This window comes from Tachyglossus aculeatus, chromosome 4 (assembly GCF_015852505.1).
Source record: "Tachyglossus aculeatus isolate mTacAcu1 chromosome 4, mTacAcu1.pri, whole genome shotgun sequence".
Classification (NCBI taxonomy): Eukaryota; Metazoa; Chordata; class Mammalia; order Monotremata; family Tachyglossidae; genus Tachyglossus; species Tachyglossus aculeatus.
In genome coordinates, this window is record NC_052069.1 from 126,820,621 (window position 1) to 126,825,275 (window position 4,655).

Consider the following 4,655-nt stretch of genomic DNA (forward strand, 5'->3'; position numbering starts at 1 on the left):
TCTGTTTATTCATATTGATGCTATTGATCCCTGTTTATTTGTTTTGATGTCTATCTCCCCTCTTTTAGACTGTAAGCATTGTGGGCAGGGATTGTCTCTATTTTTGAATTGTATTTTCCAAGTGCTTAGTCCAGTGCTCTGCACACAGTCAGCTGTAAATAAATACGACTGAATGAATTAATGTTTTTAGCTAAACAAAGAAGTGGGAAAGGTGACTGAGAAAGTCATCCTGTGGGAAATAGACATTGTGTGACACCAAACTGGCATATCACAGCTCAGGTCTCCAGACTTTGTGAGTATCCAAACTTCTGGAAAGGTAATTAATAATTATGCTTATTATGTTCCAGGCTCTATACTAAGCATGGGGTAGGTATAAGATAATCGTGTTGGACATAATCCCTGTCCCACATAGGGCTCAGAGTCTCAGTCCCCATTTTACAGATGAGGTAACTGAGGCCCAGAAAAGTGAAGTGACTTGCCCAAGGTCTCATCTCAGACAAGTGGTGAAGCCAGGACTAGAAACCAGGATTAGACTCCCAGGCCCATACTCTATCCACTACATTATGCTGCTACTCAGCAGTGTTGCAACAGAATTCTTGAGCAGTTTTGTCATCACTGTATTCTCTCCATGTTAAAAGTGAATTGGCAAGATAGAATGCCGAACCCTGAGAAACTGGGTTTGCTCACTGTGGGCAGGGAACGTGACTACCAACTCTGTTATACTGTATTCTCCAAAATGTTTAATACAGTGCTCTGCACACAGTAAACACTCAACAAATAAGATTAACTGATTGTCTGGGCCTTAGTTTCCTCCTCTGTGAAATGGGGATTTAATGCCTATCCCCCCTCCTATATAGATTGTGAGCTACACGTGTGACAGGGACTGTGTCCAATCTGATCAACTTGCATTTACCGCAGCACATAGAACAGTGCTCTAATACGGTAAGCATTCCATAATTATTGCTGATTGATTGACTGATTCAAATCAAAGCAATGCTCTTTCCTACAACACTGGACCTGAAACAAAAACACAGTTAATCCTCAATAATTTAAATTCCTCTAATCGGGAGGATGTGATCAATCAAACTTCAGCTCTGTTCTTTGGCCTTTTCTACTCCTGCCAAAGGAAGGCAGGCTTTGATGGAAAGGAGGAGGAGTCTAATTTGCACTGTGGTTAACAAAGCCTCCAGTTATGATGCAGGCTGCGGCAGAGATCCAGACATACGAGGAACAACAGAGTGGGGGAGAAAGAGGAGACTAAGGTCTCCAACTGTTTTTAAAGGGAGACAGAAGAAATGAGAGCCTCATAAGATAAATCTGAACTTTACTCAGCCACAGGCTGGTCCAGGATACAGTTTGAAAGATTCCCAGTGGAAGCAGCATGCCCTAATGGGCAGAACACAGGCTCGAGAGTCAGAAGGACCTGGTTTCTAATCCTGGCTCCATGACTTGTCTGCTGTGTGACCCTGGGTAAGCCACTTCACTTCTCTGGGCTTCAGTTCCCTCATTTGGAAAATAGGGTTGAAGACTATGAGCCCCATGTGGGACACTGACTGTACCTGACTGATTAGTCTCCTCTCAGGGTCACACCTGGAGAGTTTCCAATACTCTACCAGTCTCGACTACAGGAGAGAGAGTCAAGCAGAGGCATACCCATTCCATTCGCAGCTTGGGCAGTGGCTAGTGAGTGGAAGGCAATCTGCTACAAGTCAAAACTCACCTGGGCTGGGCAGCAGTGGCATGGGAAAAAGTTGAGGGTGGAGACTCAAACTGACTACACCAGAGGAGGCAATGGTAAACCATGTCCATATTTTTACCAAGAAAACTCTATGGATACACTACCAGAATGACTGCAGATGGAGGTGGGGCGTTCTGGGAGCGATGTGTCCACGGCATCGCTATGGGTCAGACACGACTTGAGGACATAAGACAAGACAACCTGATTAGCTAAAGTTCAGTGCCTGGCACATCATAAGAGCTTAGCAAATACCATAATTTAAATAATAGGGTAAAAGTCAAAGGCCTGGAGGCTTATCAGGAGGAACTAATGGTCTAACTGGGGAAGTTGAGCAGAAACAAAGGTATACAAATAGAGCAGAAGGAAAAACAGATGCAATTGGTAACCAAGGTTACATGAAACTATGAATAAGTGAATAAATAAATTTGAATCCATGACCTTTGGGCATTAGATATTCATCCCACCCTCAAGCCATCAGCCTTTATGTACATAGCAATACATTATATATGATAAATTATGTATTTATATTAATGTCTGTTCCCCCCCCAAACTGTAAGCTCTGGGGTAATAATACTAATAATAATGGTAGCATTTGTTAAGTGCTTACTATGTGCCAAGCACTGTTCTAAGCGCTGGAGTAGTTACAAGGAAATCAGATTGTCCCATATGGGGCTCACATTCTTAATCCCCATTTTACAAATGAGGGAACTGAGGCACAGAAAAGTGAAGTGACTTACCCAAGGTCACATAGCAGACAAATGATGGAGCTAGAATTAGAACCCATGACCGCTGACTCCCAAGCCCTTGCTCTTGCCACTAAGCCAGGCTGCTTATCATCATGATGATGTTGATATAAATCAATATATACTTGAAAGCTAAGGCTGGTTTTAGGGAATGACAATTCCCCCTCTGCACAGATATGTTCATGACATGAAAGGGCCAAGACCCACCCTTTCCTCTCCATTCAAACTGCTACCCTGCTCATTCAAGCTCTCATCCTATCCCGTCTGGACTACTGCATCAGCCTCCTCTCTGATCTCCCATCCTCGTGTCTCTCCCCACTTCAATCCGTTGCCCGGATTGTCTTTGTCCAGAAACACTCTGGGCATGTTACTCCACTCCTCAAAAATCTCCAGTTGCTACCAATCAATCTGCGCATCAGACAGAAACTCCTCACCCTCGGCTTCAAGGCTCTCCATCACCTCACCCCCTTCTACCTCACCTCTCTTCTCTCTTTCTACAGCCCAGCCCACACCCTCCGCTCCTCTGCCACTAATCTCCTCACCATGCCTCGTTCTCGCCTGTCCCGCCGTCGACCCCCAGCCCACATCATACCCCTGGCCTGGAATGCCCTCCCTCCCGACATCTGCCAAGCTAGCTCTCTTCCTCCCTTCAAGGCCCTACTGAGAGCTCACCTCCTCCAGGAGGTCTTCCCAGACTGAGCCCCCTCCTTTCTCTCCCCCTCGTCCCCCTCTCCATCCCCCATCTTACCTCCTTCCCTTCCCCACAGCACCTGTATATATATGCATATATATATATGTTTGTACATATTTATTACTCTATTTATTTTACTTGTACATATCTATTCTATTTATTTTATCTTGTTAATATGTTTGGTTTTGTTCTCTGTCTCCCCCTTCTAGACTGTGAGTCCACTGTTGTGTAGGACTGTCTCTATATGTCGCCAACTTGTACTTCCCAAGCGCTTAGTACCGTGCTCTGCACACAGTAAGCGCTCAATAAATATGATTGATTGATTGATTGATTGACTAAGCCTGTATAGATATGTACACATCTTTATATATTATAGGTTGCTTATTTATATTAATGTCTCTCTCGCTCTCTAGACTATAGGTTCATTAGGAGCAGGGGATATGTTTGTTAGTTCTGTTCTATTGTACTCTCCCAAGTACTTAGTACAGTGTCTTACTGTAGGAGCCCTATAAATACGATGGATTTATTTATTTATTGATTGATTGATAATCCCTCTTTTCCCCTACTCCCTTTCCCTTCTGGTTTTCCTTGCACTTGGATGTCTGCCCTTTAAGCACTTGTCTGCCCTTTAAGCACCCCACTCCCAGCCCCAGAGCATTTATGTACAAAACTGTAATTGATTTCTATCTTATTGTCTATTAATATCCATTGCCCCCTCTAGACTGTATGCTCCTTGCACTTAGGGAACACATCTATCAACTCTATGTATTGTCTTCTCCCAAGCTCTTAGTAGGGAGCACACAGTCAGTGCTCAATAAAACCAATTGATTTTAAATGGTTGATTTGGTGGGGAAATTAATTAGGGAGCACTTCCTGGAAAAGGTGGGTTTTCGGAGGGTTTTGACCAAGAGGAAGGACCGGGGGTTGAGGTTTTGAAGAGGAAGGAAAATATAGCAGGAAGTCAGTCAATCAGTCAGTCAGTCATATTTATTGAGTGCTTACTGTGTATAGAGCGCTACACTAAGCACTGGGGAAAGTACAATACAACAATAAATTGACACATGCCCTGCCCACAGAGAGCTAGAAAGGGAGACAGACATTAATATAAATAAATAAAATACAGTTGTGTACATAAGTCCTTAGGGCTGGGAGAGTGGAATGAAAAAAAGGGAGCAAATCAGAGCTAAGCAGAAGGGAGTGGGAGAAAAGGAAATGAGGGCTTAGTCAGGGAAGGCCTCTTGGAGGAGATGCGTCTTCAATAAGGCTTTGAAGGGGGACTGACTCTGTTGGACAGCAGAACAATGCTCTCCTCCAATATTTAAGCTCAAGGAATGACAAGGAAGAAGAGCTTGGGCCTGGAACTCAGAGGACTGTGGCCCTAATTCCGGCTCTGCCACTTACGTGCTGTGTGGGCAAGTCATTTCACTTCTCTGGGCCTCAATCCCCTCATATGCAAAATGGGGATTTAATACATGTTCTCACT

General features: G+C 44.0%; 1 non-coding gene across 1 annotated transcript; it reads left to right on the top strand.

The window, feature by feature from the left end:
• Positions 1-1,572: 1,572 nt before the first annotated feature.
• On the top strand, positions 1,573-1,710 carry LOC119927974. The gene has a single exon (XR_005450937.1). It is a non-coding gene; the product is annotated as a small nucleolar RNA SNORA7 (small nucleolar RNA).
• The last annotated feature ends 2,945 nt before the right edge of the window (positions 1,711-4,655 follow it).